Raw genomic sequence first — 16,190 nt, forward strand, 5'->3', positions numbered from 1 at the left:
AACTGATCAACGTACCATACAAGTCTGGTCTGGGATTTAACTCTAAAAATATGGTCAAAGATCAAATTAATGCTGTAGAAGATGCTGATAGCGATTGCGACCTGGATAGGTGGATTTTCCCAACAGTTGGTGACAAACTCAATAATTGGAAGGCTGAAGACACTATCCCGATTTCCTTTAGTCAGGAGTAATTGTTATTGTCTATTTTAGTGTTGCAAATTTTTTTAGTTTTTTACAATGGAACTTCTTAAAGCATTGTGTCTATGCCCGGGGCACAATAGCTAATTTGTTAAGGGTTTTGTCATTTTCATAAGCATATTCATATTCAATAAATCAATGGATTTTTTGCATTCAAATATTGCGCTCTTTATCTTTCCTGTCATCTTCCAAAAAAGCTATGTTTTCTTACACACACTCACGTAACGAATTGCAGATCCATACCCACTCTGGATCCTGTTGATAATAGTTCTACTACTGTTCATTATGACTTTGAAAATCCGATCTACCAAGCCGAGGATGGAAGTGAGGAAGATTGTGAAGTACCTGGAGAACTTGCCAGACTGTTACTGCAAGAAGAAAGGACTATACAGCCGCATGAAGAGTCAATCGAAATTGTAAACCTGGGTACTGAAGTGGACAGGAGAGAAGTCAAAATAGGAGCAAGCTTGGAAAACAGTATTAAAGAAAGATTGATTCAGATGTTACATGACTATGTAGAGATTTTTGCTTGGTCTTATGAAGACATGCCGGGACTGAATACTGATATAGTAGTGCATCGTCTGCCAATGAAGGAAGACTGTCGTCCTGTTAAGCAAAAGGTTCGCCGCATGCGTCCTGAAATGTCTGAGAAAATCAAAGTCGAGGTTATGAAATAATTCAATGCCGGTTTTCTAGCCGTTACTTCTTATCCTCAATGGGTTGCTAATGTGGTACCAGTGCCGAAGAAGGATGGTAAGGTACGAATGTGCGTAGATTACAGAGATTTGAATAAAGCGAGTCCCAAAGATGACTTTCCACTCCCGCACATCGATGTTTTGGTAGATAACACCGCTCAACACAAAGTATTCTCCTTCATGGATGGATTCTCGGGTTATAACCAGATTAAGATGGCACCTGAAGACATGGAGAAAACTGCGTTTGTGACGCAATGGGGCACTTTCTGTTACAAAGTAATGCCATTCGGTTTAAAGAACGTCGGGGGCAACATACCAGCGTGCTATGGTGGTTTTGTTCCATGATATGATCCATCATGAAATAGAAGTATACGTGGATGACATGATAGCCAGATCTCATACTGAAGAAGAACATCTGGATCATTTGTACAAACTGTTCGAGAGGTTGAAGAAATACAAGTTGAGGTTGAATCCGAACAAATGCACCTTTGGAGTAAGATCCGGTAAACTCTTGGGATTCATCGTCAGTGGTAAAGGAATTGAGGTCGACCCGGCTAAGGTGAGAGCTATCCAAGAAATGCCAGTGCCCCGTACGGATAAAGAAGTCAGAGGTTTCTTGGGACGTTTGAACTACATTGCCCGATTTATTTCCCATTTGACTGCTACCTGCAAACCCATCTTCAAACTACTGAGGAAAAATCAAGAGATGATATGGAATGACGAATGTCAAGAAGCTTTTGACAAAATCAAGAAGTATCTCCAGGAACCTCCGATCCTGATACCACCAGTTGAAGGAAGACCTCTAATTATGTATTTAACCGTGTTAGAAAATTCAATGGGGTGTGTGTTGGGGCAACATGACGAGTCTGGTCGAAAAGAGCATGCCATATACTACCTTAGCAAAAAGTTTACCGACTGTGAAACAAGATACTCACTGCTCGAGAGAACTTGTTGTGCTTTGGCCTGGGCTGCTCGCCGACTAAGACAGTATATGTTGAATCATACCACTTTGTTGATTTCTAAGATGGATCCCATCAAATACCTATTTGAGAAACCTGCCCTCTCCGGAAGAATAGCGAGATGGCAGATGATTTTAATAGAGTATGATATCCAATATACTACCCAGAAAGCAATCAAAGGAAGCGTGCTAGCTGATCATTTGGCTCATCAAGCAGTGGATGATTACCAATCTATGAATTTTGAGTTCCCAGATGAGGATGTCATGCTCGTTACTGATTATGAAGAACCTGGACCGGATGAAGGACCCGAACCGGGATCCCGATGGACTATGGTTTTCGATGGATCTTCTAATGCATTGGGTAATGGTGTTGGTGTTGTAATTATTTCTCCCAAGGGTTGCCATACGCCTTTCACTGCTAGACTATGTTTCGATTGTACCAACAATATGGCCGAGTATGAAGCATGTATTTTGGGACTCAGAGCTGCTATAGACCTGAGAATCAAGTTTTTGAATGTGTACGGAGACTCAGCATTAGTAATCAGTCAGATCAAAGGAGAATGGGACACTAAACATCCGAATCTCATCCCTTATCGAGAGCGGGTGTTGACGTTAATCCCATACTTTGAAGAGATTACATTCGAACATATCCCACGAGAAGAGAATCAGTTGGCAGACGCCTTGGCCACCATGTCATCTATGTTCAGAGTCAGATGGGACAATGAAGCTCCCAGGATCACCATTGAACGACTAGATGAACCAGCATATTGTTATGAACTTAACGCTGCTGAAGTAGAAGAGAAACCTTGGTTCCACGAAGTAAAAAGATATTTAGAAGCTCGGGAATGCCCTGAAAGGGCGTCCATCAATGACAGAAAATTCCTGAGGAAGTTCTCCGCTAAATTCTTTTTGAGTAATGGAATATTATACAAACGTAATCATGATTCGACTTTGCTTCGTTGTGTGGATAAAAAGGAAGCAGAAAAGATTATGGAAGACATGCATGACGGTATTTTTGGGACTCACTCTAGTGGACATACAATGGCCAAGAAGATTCTGAGATCAGGGTATTATTGGTCTACCATGGAAGCTGATTGCCACCATCACTCCAAAACTTGTCACAAGTGCCAGATCTATGCGGATAAAGTACATGTGCCTCCTGCTCCATTGAACGTGTTGACAGCCCCTTGGCCCTTTGCAATGTGGGGCATTGATATGATTGGGGAGATCAAACCTACGGCTTCTAATGGACATCGTTTCATCCTTGTTGCTATTGATTACTTTACAAAGTGGGTAGAGGCAACCTCATTTGCTTCTGTCACTAAGAATGTGGTGGCACGATTCATCAAGAATAATCTCATTTGTCGATATGGCATCCCTGAAAGAGTTATCACTGACAATGGCACCAATTGAATAACAAAATGATTACTGAACTCTGCACGCAGCTCAAGATAAAGCACCATAACTCTTCTCCGTACCGGCCAAAGATGAACGGCGCCGTGGAGGCTGCTAATAAGAATATCAAGAAGATCATACAAAAGATGACAGTAACGTACAAAGACTGGCATGAGATGTTACCATTTGCTCTTCATGGTTATCGCACTTCAATACGCACTTCGACAGGGGCAACTCCTTTCTCTTTAGTCTACGGAATGGAAGCCGTCTTACCGGTGGAAATTCAGATTCCCTCTCTAAGAATCATGAAAGAGGCAAGCTTAGATGAGGATGAATGGATTCAGACTCGACTCGATCAGATAAATTTGATTGATGAAAAGAGACTCGCGGCTGTTTGTCATGGGCAGATATATCAGAAGCGCATGACCCAGGCATTCAACAAAAAGGTCAAGAGACGGGTGTATCAAATCGGCGAATTAGTGATAAAGCGTATCATTCTACCACAAGGTGATCCCAGGGGCAAATGGACTCCCACCTATGAAGGGCCATTTGTAGTTAAGAAGGTATTCTCTGGTGGAGCCATGATACTTGCTACAATGGACGGCGAAGACTTCCCGCATCCCGTGAACGCAGACATAGTCAAAAAATACTACGCATAAAAGAGACCCGCTAGGTCGACGTACCTAGGCAAAAGTAAGGGCATCCCGGCGAACCAAAAGGGTTCGGGCAAAAATTAGGGATAAACATATAAAAATGTACACCCGACGAGTCGAAAACCTGAAAAGGCGGCTTGGGCAAAAAAGGGTATCCTGGTGGACTGAAAACCTGAAAAGCCGGTCCAGGCAAAAATTAGGGATTAAAAGCGTATGACTATGTCCCGTTCTCAGACAGCTTCAAGGGACTGAACGAGCCAATCACTTCTATCCGACAGCAGGAGATGAGATGCTTGAAGACATAATGATAGTAGTAGAATTAAAATCAACAGGGCTTTTCCTTCATAGCTTTTTCTTTGTTTTCTCGACAATTTCCTCTTACTAGGATTTCTGTCTTTTTGTACACGAATTGCCTGTTTATAGGCCCTCGTTCAAAATCAATACAATTTTATTTCCTAAAAGATGATTTTGTTTTTACTTTGTCTGTTTTGTTTGCATAAACGTCCATTGACTTAATTTGAATTGATATGTGCATTTGAATATGATCAATGTGTACCAAAAATGCATGCATAAAATAGAAATAGCGATTACTACAAGACTTCAGGATCGAGGAGAAGGTCTAACCATGCTTCCAATGAATCCGTTACCAATTCTATTCCTCAACAAAACCAGTTATTCCCCAGAAGAAATTGGCATCACTAGACAGACTGGTCATCTCTTCCATCCCCAGCCAGGCTCTGTCGAATATTTCTACCATCAGACAAGAATCAAGTATCCCCAGCTAAGAAAGGATCACCGATACCAGTATCTCCAACTAGAAGACTGAGATTTATTTCCCCAGTAGAGTCCTCGGGAAGAACTTTTCAGATGCATAATTCATTCATTACATCATTTCACAGCATACGCATGCATACATTGTTCGCATTTACTGTCGAAAGCATAAAACATCTCATGCATCATGACATGACATGAAGCTAACTTTATTTTTCAGGTTAATTATCCTCCTAAGGATGGTATCTTTAAGCCCATCCCGGCCATTTATTGCAAATACAGCATCTACAAATACGATCAGATACAGTCTAACGTACGGTTCATTCTGATTCAGCTCAACATATGACTCCTTCCACTCAGATACGATCTAACGGACGATCCATTCTGACCTTCAACTACTCCAATACGGTCTAATTTACGACCCAGTTGGACCTTTCATTTCTCAGAGACTACCTAGCGTACAGTATATTCTGACGTATAGCCTAGCATACGACTACCCCTCTCAGATACTGCCTAATAGACGGCCCATTCTGCAACTCAGATACAGTCTAGCGTACGATCCAGTCTGGTATTTCATCCCCAGCGGAGTCACCGGCCTGATGGACAACTCATTATGCTACTCAGACACGATCTAGCGTACGATCCATTCTGACCTTTACCTCTCCAGATGCAGCCTAAGGGACGGTTCACTCTGCTATTCAGATACGATCTGGCATACGATCCATTCTGATCCTTATTTCTTCGGATACAGCCTAATAGACGGCTCCTTTTGCAACTCCAATACGGCCTAGCGTACGACCCATTGGGATGTTCATCCCCTTAGATATGATCTAGCGTACGATCCATTCTGATCCCTTATCCCCAGCAACGTATAACACACTCCGACTCCCCAGTGAAGTTGACAGCCTAATGGGCGACTCACTATACGGTCTAACGTACGACCCGGTATGACACCCACGTCTTCAGATATCGTCTAACGTACGACACAATCTGAAGCTCTCATCATCAAACTTCCTGGATGGCATCTTTAAGCCCATCTCCATCAGGACTAATTGACAAGTGCAAATTTGTGGGGCATTCTAGTGTTCAATAATCTTCCACCTCCAGACCACGAATGGCATACTTGCCATCCTAACTCTCTCGGTTCAAGAATATTGAACAGGGGCAGCTGTCATACCCCAAAATTTGCCCACTAATCTTATAAAACATTTCTCGAAGCACTCTGACTTATTCTGCAAGGCACTGACCTTAAAGGAACAAAAGGCCAGCTCACAACGGACCCACTCCAGAAAAAGGCCCAAACTAGCTCGCTCGCTAGGCGAGCAATTCCTTCGCCTAGCGAACCCCTCATTATGACGCTCGCCCCAGCGAAGCACCAGATCCAGTAAAAGCCCAAACTAGCTTGCTCGCTAGGCGAGCAACTCCTTCGCCTAGCGAAGCTTGCGAATATCAGAATTTCTGGGCTTCATTCTGAGCCCATTAGGTCACAACAAGAGCATTATAAATAGCCAAGCTTCAGTCAGGAAAAGGGAGAGACGAAGACGGACAGAAACCCTGGCATAGAAACCCTGGAGCTCAACTTAGAGTATTCCGAGTAAAGAAACCCTGAAGGCCGCTCATCCGCTCCGAAGCTACCGCCGCCCAATTCTATCCGATACCAAGAGTGGTCAGTCCCTTCAACATCGCAGCTCGGTTGCCAACAGGTTTGCGTATCTCTAATGTTTTATGCTTTTAATAGATAATCTCTACATACATAAGGCATCATGATTAAATTTTCGGATATGTAATTTGATTTCACATGCGAATTTAAATATGCTTGAATACCCTGAATATTTGACCATGCTATTTCTGTAATTGAACGCCATAAGCCATGCAGCAGGTTGAGGCCGTACTGTCCTGAAATTCAAAACCCGCAGCCGCTCGCTAGCACATCGCTAAGCGAGCATGTAGCGAGCATTCGCTAAGCCTTCGCTAGGCGAGGCAGAGGCGAACGTGACAGTCACTAATATTTTGGTTGTTATGTTCTATGTTTATCTGATCGGTTATATGTTAATCATGCGTTATTTTGCCTGACATTCATACGGCTGTGTTTCTTTTGCGGTGTAATCTTCGATTGCACCCTGATGTGGTATTCTGACATGTGTGCTGAATGTTGTAAAGGTTCATATATTCCCAGGAACAAGTAGTTTGCTAGGTATTCCACTTTATTTGTGGGATACCCTCGTGGAGATTCATCTTAAATTACCTAATTATTTAGCTGGTTTTAATGTGGAGATTCATCCTAATTATTTAATCGATTTTAATGTGGAAATTCTCCTTAATTACCTAATTGACTACGGCTATCTAATTAATTGTAAAACTTTGCCTTTGAATAAGTGATCTTGGACCTCTCTTTGTTGCCTTACGATATTACGGTATTACGGTCATGTCCCGCGAATGTGGGGATACACTTAGCAAAGACCCTTCGGTTAAATCATCATGTCCCTATAAAATAAATCATAGTCCCTCGGATGTTGCCTTCGAATATATGATTTTGTCCCTCGATGACCCTTCGGTGTAGCCTACGGTTAAATGATGATCGTCCCTTCGAATGCTAAGGTATCCTTACAAATGTTGCCTTCAATGACCAATCGATGACCCTACGATGACCCTTTTACATCCAAAGGATAAAACTACTTACTTCTCAATAGTAAGGACAGTTTTACCCTCATAAGGATAGGAAATGCCCATAAAGACCTTGGGTAGGTATAACTCTTAATTGCTGATTCACCACCTAAAACATTTTTCACACCCCATATCTTTCAAAACATCTTTAGAAAATCACCACTTGGTATACATTCATACTAGAATCATTACCGAGTTATATTTTTCTAAATAACTTTCAAAACTCAACGAGATAACCACTTTGTATACATTCATAGAAGAATCATTACAAAGTTAAATTCTCTTTTCAAAACATTTTTTAAGCAATTCACAAACACTTTTCCAGACAAACATAAGTGATCAAGCAATTAAGAGCCCATGGATAACCATGGATACAAAGGGTGCTAATACCTTCCCTTTGTATAATGTACCTCCCGAACCCAAAATCAAATCAAGGTCTTTCCTGTTCTTTTCCACCTTTCCTTATTGGATAAAAGAAAAGTCGGTGGCGACTCTTGCTAACCGCGACATTTGCTTTCCAAAGCAAAACACAAAAAGTCAGTTCACCGTATGACAGTATACATACTACATGTGAAATCAAACTTTTATTTTTCTTTTGATGTTAAAAGTTATCATAGTGGTGGATAAAAACCTAAATAATTGACATGGTTAAAAAACTTTCCTTCAAAACTCTTAAGCTCAAATAAATAAAACTAATCATAAATGGGTGCATCCTAATCAATACTTGATTAATGCTAATGTCGATTGCAACAAACAAATGAAGTATAAGCCTAAGCTTTAATAACACTGTTTTTTACAAATTAGAGAATAACTTTCCATGCTAATAATGAAATTCCAATTATCAAGGTCCCATGTTGTGACACCAAGGAAAAATGCTAGAGGCAAAAGAAACTTTATTGTTTATCCTAAAGTAATACAAGACTCAATATCAGGCTAGTGATGCAAATGGATTTTAATGACTGTAGCACCTCAAATTTACCCTCCTCATTCATGCATTCATTTTTAGGTCATTTAACATTTCATATTGCATTTCATCATGTCAATTAGAATTAGCTCCAAGAGTTTGTCTTCCAAGAAGTTTGTATTCGTCTGGGTATCAAAGTCAAAGTAGGGTTCCTCGAGGATTGAGATGCATTCTTGGTTTGAAGATCTTATGGATGTTGTGTAGAGCTCTTGGGAACTAGGGTTTCATTTTCAGAGGTTTTCTTTAAAGGATCAAGCTTAATGGGCTCGGTACAGTTCAAAATTCAACTGTGAAGTCAAAAGTCAACTGTTGGTCAACTGAGGGTCAAATGGCTAGGGGATGACTTGAGATACTTCCAACATGTTCAAATGGGGTCTATTCATCATTCAAAACGTTCATCTTGAAGGGACAAAGGTCTGTTCCTGAACTGTCATGCTCGCTAGGCGAGCAATCCTTTGCTAGGAGAAGCCCACGCTTCCTCCTTCGCTCCAGCGAACCTTGATGATGTTGCTACTGGAATTGCTCGCTAACCTGCTCGCTGGATGCTCGCCTAGCGAGTAAGTGCTAGCTATGTTTTTACCCAAGTCTGGGAGTGTTTGATGGAACCTTGCTGAATTGTGCTTTGCATGCTGTTTTGAAAAAAACAAAATCTTATCATGTTCGCTAGCTGCTCGCTAGGCGAAGACAGTAGCGAGATGATTCGCTAGCTGCTCGCTAGGCGAAGACAGTAGCGAGCGTGGCAGAAACCCATTTAATTTTCAGAGGGCCACTCATTTGGGCCCAAAAAAACCATTTTAAATTATTTTAGTCTCACTCTCACTCTCAGGCTGACCCTCAGACTTTTCACTTCCATCTCACACAAACCCTAACTGTTGCATTGCAAACCCTAACCGTTACATTTCAAAATCAATCAACCTCTTCAATCAGGTTTGTTTTGTCTCCATTCTTTTATGCTTTCAATGGTGTAAATTCTGTAGAATGAATCATTAGGGTTGAATTTGGGAGATTAGGTTTTTAGGTTTGCATGTATGTTTAGAACGATTCTTAGCATGTTAAATTACTTTGTTTCTGAAATTTGGGAGATTGGGTATCATTAGACTTTTGGATTTCTGAAATTGGACTGTTATCAAGGAAGAACCCAGAACCCGTAGGCATTCGCTGCCACTTCGCTAAGCGAAGCAGTAGCGATCATGACAGTAGTTGGTTTTTCTGTTTGCTCTCTAATCTGTTTTGTGTTTGTTGTGACATGTTTTCTATTGCATACGTGCACTGTTTACCTGACACTGTTGTTGCTATGATTCTTCTGTTTGGCGCAACTCTTGATTGCACCCCATCTTGTTATTCTAACTCGTTTGTTGAGTTTTTGTGAGGGCTCACATGACTCTTGAAGAGATAGCTTGCTTGGTATTCCATTTTATTTGAGGGATACCATTTGGAGATTTATTCTGATTGCTTTGCTGACTTGCTTTCTTTAATGGTGCTAGCTTGAGAGACCTCCGGGTTTTTTGTTTCTTTAGTTGCTGTTACTTCGGATCTTTATCCGTGTGGTAGATCTCTTGACCCCTTTTACATCTTTTCAGCATTTTACCGCTTTCTTAGCTGGAAGACCTCGATAGGAGGCAATGTTATTGTGTGTTCACTTTTGTGCCCAAAGACCTCCAAGAGAAGGCATCAGTGCTAAAGACCTCCATAAAGAGGCAATTGACGGATAAAAGGGATTATTAGTCAATCCCCCGTTATTCAGTGTGTCGTTCTTTGTGCTCGCACTACGTGTCGATGCTTCAGAACAAAAGCCCAAGATCTTTTGTCCGGTCAGTCAGTGGAGAGGGTTCCATCTTTCTGAACCCCCACGCTTTGTCATGAGCTCACCCTGTCCAGGGTTAAGAGCTATGAGGTCTTATCCTCATTACCCTTTTGATCTGCTCACCTTGGCGTTCAATGTCAGTGGTTAAGAGCCCATTTGATTATCTTTCCATGGCTTGTTTGTCGAGGTTGATATGACCCCTCTTAACTAAAGCCCTACCCATGTATATTTCCTTGATAACCAGACTGCAAATGAATACTGAGTTCTAACAAAACACCAACTGTTCTATTCCTCAGTAGCTGCTGACAGGGATGAATGTCACAGTCTCCAGTTTGACATCCTGTATTAGCTAATCCTGCAGTGACTACTCAAGTGTGTCATGACATCAGTCAAGACATCAGAGTACAGTTAGATATTCTAACCTACAATGTAGTCACATAAACATACCATGTCATGACATCAGTCAAGACATTAGTAACCAGTTAGTGTTTTACCATATAATGCAGCCAATTAAGCACCTACAAACTCCCCCTTTGGCAAATTTTTGGCTAAAACACTTTGATCCCCATAACAGAGTTCATAGCAGCGGAATCACACACCTAGCAGGAAATAAGCTTAGCTAATACACTCAGAGTGGCAGCACACTCACACACATGGAAGTTAAATAAAAACTTCACAAAGCAGCACACATACAGAAGTTAAATCTAAAATCTAAACTTCAACACACAGCAGCTGCAGGGGAGGAAGTTAAATAAAAACTTCACACACAGCAGCATTCAAACAGAAGCTAAATACACACTTCATCACACATCAGCTGCAGTAGAGGAAATCTGTCATGAATGAGAACCTGTTTTACAAAGTTTAACAAAGTAAACTTCTGTTGTCCTGGGGTATCAGTTATCACTCCCCCTTTTTGTCCAAAAATGTTGCCAAAGCAACACTTTAAATTACAGATCCACAAATAGTAAGTAGAATTACACAAATGACAGAAAACACACAAAGACAAGTACTTAATCCTCAGCCTCATCATCAGCCTCCTCTTCAGAGCTGGCCTCCTCCTCATCCTCAGAACTTTGCCTATCAGTTCCATCCGTGTCCTCAGCAGAAGTCTCCATTTGCAAGATGAGCTTTTCCAAAGCATGCTTTCTAGTCTCCAGCTCTTTGCAGGTCTCTCTAAGAACAGCAATAACAACAGCTTTGTCTGGTTGGTTGCCAGCTTTGGATGTTTCTCCCGATGTCAAGACAATATCAGGGACATGCTTGCCCAGGAACAGTTTGTAGCTGAAGGCCAAAGGACTCTCTCTTCTTTTCACAAAGTCATTATCCGTCAGGATGTGTGGAAATTGATTCAGCACAATGCCACATATGAGAGATGGAAAGGCAATAGGTCCCTTCACACTAAAACTCCCCACATGTTTCATTGTCTGATCAAAGATGTACATACCATAGTCCACCTTTGCCTTGGTTCCCACTGCAAAGATGAACTTTCCTAACATCACAGACACAGTTGACTTGTGATTTGTGGGTACCCAGTTGGCTGCTCCAACTTTGTGTAACATTGCATACTTTACACTTAGTTGACTGGCCACCAGCTTCCCTTTGAGAGGCCATTTCCGGACTTGCTTTGCTGTGATGACTTGACAGATTGTATTGTCAGTCACTTCAAGCTCTGGTTGCTCTTCATCTGCTCTTCCCAAATACAGATTTATCACTGAGGGGGAAAAGGTCACACACTTGCCACGCACATAGACCTTTCTGAATTCTCTGGATTTCCCATCAGCACATTCCTCGGATAGATTCACAATGAACTCCTTCACTAAGGTCTCATAGCATTTAGGGAGTTGAGTCACAGTTCTCATCAACCCTGCCTCTTTGATGAGATCCACAATCTCCTTGCATTCCAATGCATTCTGAGCCAGTTCTCTCTCCAAGGCCAGCCTTTTGTGGTAGACATACTTCCACCTGTTAACACTGGAGGCAAAGTGGAAGGACACATTGTCAATGGGAACTTCTGGGACACTAGCAGCCAACTTGCTAGAAGACGGTTTCTTCCTGGACATGGATGTTGTGACATCACATGGGACATCAGATTCAGACTCCACCACCACAGCCTTGGTCTTCAACTTCTTGGGCACCTCTTTGCTCCAAGATTTGGCAGGTCCATGACCTTTCCTTTTGCGTGCACTCTCTGTCCCTGTTTTCTTGTGAGGAGTTGTCTCATCAACTTCCTTGGATGGAGACCTTTGCATAACTGTCTTTTTTCCTCTCCTAGTTCTGACCCTCTTGGCTATGCTAGGGATAACCGAGGCCAACAGTTCGTTATCAGAGACCTCATCCAGGTTGACTGTGTCAGCTCTAGGGTTGGCCTCAACATCTTGAGGGACACTTACCTTCTCACCTCTCACCTTGCTTACATGGTTATCATTCTTAGGACCCTCTTCAGGTAATCCAGTCACATTCTCCCTCAACACTAATTCGGTTTCACGACATGCAACATCATCGGGAACGATAGTGTTCAAGGGAACGGAAACCCCAGGAACATTCCGATCACCGGACAGAATCTTAGTGACCATAGAGGCAATGACATTGTGCACATACCTCGATCCTTCCTTGGAAGGGTTGTCCAAAGCGATAGCTGAGGAGATTCTGGAGACCGTTTCTTTTGGTCTTCTTGCATGGGGCGACGTTGCAGCGTTGACACTAACTTCCTCCCGGTTGGGGTTGCCAAACTCCGTGCTGTGAGACTCGGACCCGGTAGTGAAGGGGGTGGTATCGGATTGGTGTGCCATGCTGAATATCTCAGAGGAAAGTTGAACCGTTTCTTTGGACGAGGGTTTGCACGAATGGTGTTGGAAGCGACGAAATGTGAAACGCTTTATGCAAGAGTAAGGTCTATTAGCTTTTGACCACTCAGAGCTCACTATTGGTTGTTTAATAATTTGACTTACTAAACAGTAGCTAACTAACTTCATTAGTTGCTATAAATTTTCAGACGTACGCATTCCCTCTTTGCCCTTACTATTGTCACACTTAGCAGCGTACAATGTCATGACATTACGGGTGACATTGTACTTTGTCTGCATCAGGTTCCTCCAAACTAGGGTTGACCACCTGCCACCACACGCTAGGTGTTGAGATTCTGCAGACGACAATAATACACACCTCTGTCTATCCCTTGCTGTCATATCCGTTGTATGATGACCAAGAGGTGCCAATGGCTCATTACTTTCAATCAGACATTTTCCACAGTCTGTCTTTTTATCTAAAGACAGATATGAGACTCTTCTCATAGTTCTCTTGGAACTGCTTTTCTTCATTCCTTGTACCTGAAGGTGATCAAGTCTTCCAAGTCCCAGCTTCCCTTCCTGATCTTCCTTGGCTAAAGGACACTTGGGAAAGTTGAGAGAGTCTTTAGATTTCCATAGATAACAATTATCTCTGGATCTGTCTCCTCTCATCACTTCTTGATTGCACCCATTCAACACCACACATCCTCCCTTGGTAAATTCCACCTTGCATCCTTGGTCACACAGCTGGCTTATGCTTATGAGGTTCACAGTTAGTCCTTTTACTAACAATACACCACTCAATTTTGGAGCTTCAGGACAGTCCAGCTTACCAACACCCTTGACTTCTCTTTTAGTTCCATCACCAAATGTTACAAACTTGGTGGTAGGAGGATGTAGATTCACTACTAGGTTGCTCATCCCAGTCATATGCCTTGAGCAGCCACTATCAAGGTACCAGTCTTGTCTGATATGTGCCCTTGAAGATGTGTGAGCAAGGTTAGCAACACACTGTTGATTCTCAGGAGCGAAGCGAAGCTTAGGTGCCTACTGCTTAGGATTGACCTGAGATGTCTGCTTAGCCTCCCATGTTTGTTTCTTAATGGAGATATTACGCGTAGACACCTTCTTCTTAGGCCTACCTTGTGGGGTCTGGTTTGGGTAACCATGCAGCCTATAGCAGAAGGGTTTTATGTGACCGAATCTACCACAGTAATGACATTTCCATCTCTTGAATTTCTTCTTCTGATGATTGCTCATTCTGGTTCCTCGATGTTGAGACATTGTATGTGACTTCCCGTTGGATTTCTGAACTTTAGCCTTTGGGCGTGTGCGTTCAGCTGATGATCTTTTCCCAAGGCCTAAACCAGAAGTGGTTTCAGACTTCTGTCCTATCCTCAGGATCTCTTCCAAGGTGTCAGATCCCTTATTCAACATTTTGATGGATTTGGTCATTTGGTCTAGCTTAGAGGTCAACAAAGAGATCTCACCCTTCAGACCCTCTATGACTTTCAGCTGCTCTAGTTTCTCAGCTTCTAGCTCTTTGATGAGTTTCTTATGCTTTTCTCCTTGGATACACACTTCTGCACTTTTAACACATAGTTCTTTATATGAGGCAGCAAGTTCATCCAAGGTGAGCTCATCTCCACTTGAGTTATCTTTTGAGGTACAGACACTGGTCAGAGCAGTGACATGTTTGGCAGATTCTCCTTCAGATTCACTCTCAGTGTCTTCTTCTGACCAGGTGACAGATAGCCCTTTCCTTTGCCTCATGAGGAAGGTAGGGCAGTCAGCCTTAATATGACCATATCCTTCACACCCATGGCACTGGATTCCCTTGCCTTGGTTGAACTTTTCTTCAGAAGTTGATCTTTTCCTTATGTCAGACGGGGTGTTCTTGACATTAGGTCTACCCTGTTGATCAAATTTCTTTATGAGCTTGTTGAACTGTCTCCCAAGCATGGCTAAGGCTTCTGATATACTTTCATCACCTTCAGTATATCCTGCTTCTGACTCCTCTTCAGCATTAGATACAAAAGCTACGCTTTTGTTTTTCTTTTCAGCCTTCTCACACAAGCCCATTTCAAAGGTTTGAAGAGAACCAATGAGCTCATCCACCTTCATATTGCAGATGTCCTGCGCCTCCTCTATGGCTGTGACCTTCATAGCAAATCTCTTAGGCAAGGACCTGAGAATCTTTCTTACAAGTTTCTCTTCAGCCATTTTCTCACCTAGTCCACCAGAGGTGTTGGCAATTTCAAGAATATTCATGTGAAAGTCATGAATAGTCTCATCTTCTTTCATCCTCAGATTTTCAAACTTGGTGGTCAGCATCTGAAGTTTGGACATCTTCACCTTGGAAGTACCTTCATGAGTTACCTTGAGGGTATCCCAAACTTCCTTAGCTAGTTCACAGTGGTGCACCAGCCTGAAGATTTTCTTACTGATTCCATTGAACAATGCATTTAAGGCCTTGGAATTTCCAAGAGCTAATGCCTCTTGCTCCTTGTCCCACTCTTCTTCAGGAATCTGCACACTGACTCCATCTTCACCTGTCCTCATTGGATGTTCCCATCCTTTGTTGACAGCTCTCCAGACTTTGCTATCTAGAGACCTTAAGAAGGCTATCATACGAGGCTTCCAGTCATCATAATTAGAGCCATCCAACATGGGTGGTCTATTTGAGTGTCCTATATCCTTGTCCATGGTACTAGAAAGTAACTTCCCTAGATCTCACCCAGAAAATCACAGGCAGGGTGCCTGCTCTGATGCCAATTGAAATTCTAGTTATCAGACTTTGGATGTCACACGGGTTGTTATGACATCCAATTCTGCACAGACAGGGATTATACAGAACTTAAACGTAAGTGCAGTAAATAACACAAGTAATTGTTTACCCAGTTCAGTCCAACATGACCTACATCTGGGGGCTACCAAGCCAGGGAGGAAATCCACTATTAGTAGTATCAATTCAAAGCTAAACTCACCCGTTTACAACTTATCACTTAATCCCTACCCAATGCAATTTCAATCTTACACTAAGATCAGAGTTCCTACTCACTCCTCCTCAATCACCTCAGTGATTACTACCTTTAATCAATATTAAAGACAAGTTGAAGTCACACTTCAAACAACTCTTGATTGTGCTTCACAGCTTTTATCAAGATACACAACACTCACGCTTAAAAGCTTTGAGCGACACAACACTTACAACTCAATGAACACCCTATGCCACAGCAGTCATCTACTTGATAATGGCTTGGCTTACAAGATACGTCTAATACAAGACTCACAAAAATACA

The sequence above is a fragment of the Lathyrus oleraceus genome, chromosome 3 (genome assembly GCF_024323335.1).
Source record: "Lathyrus oleraceus cultivar Zhongwan6 chromosome 3, CAAS_Psat_ZW6_1.0, whole genome shotgun sequence".
NCBI classification, from domain to species: Eukaryota; Viridiplantae; Streptophyta; class Magnoliopsida; order Fabales; family Fabaceae; genus Lathyrus; species Lathyrus oleraceus.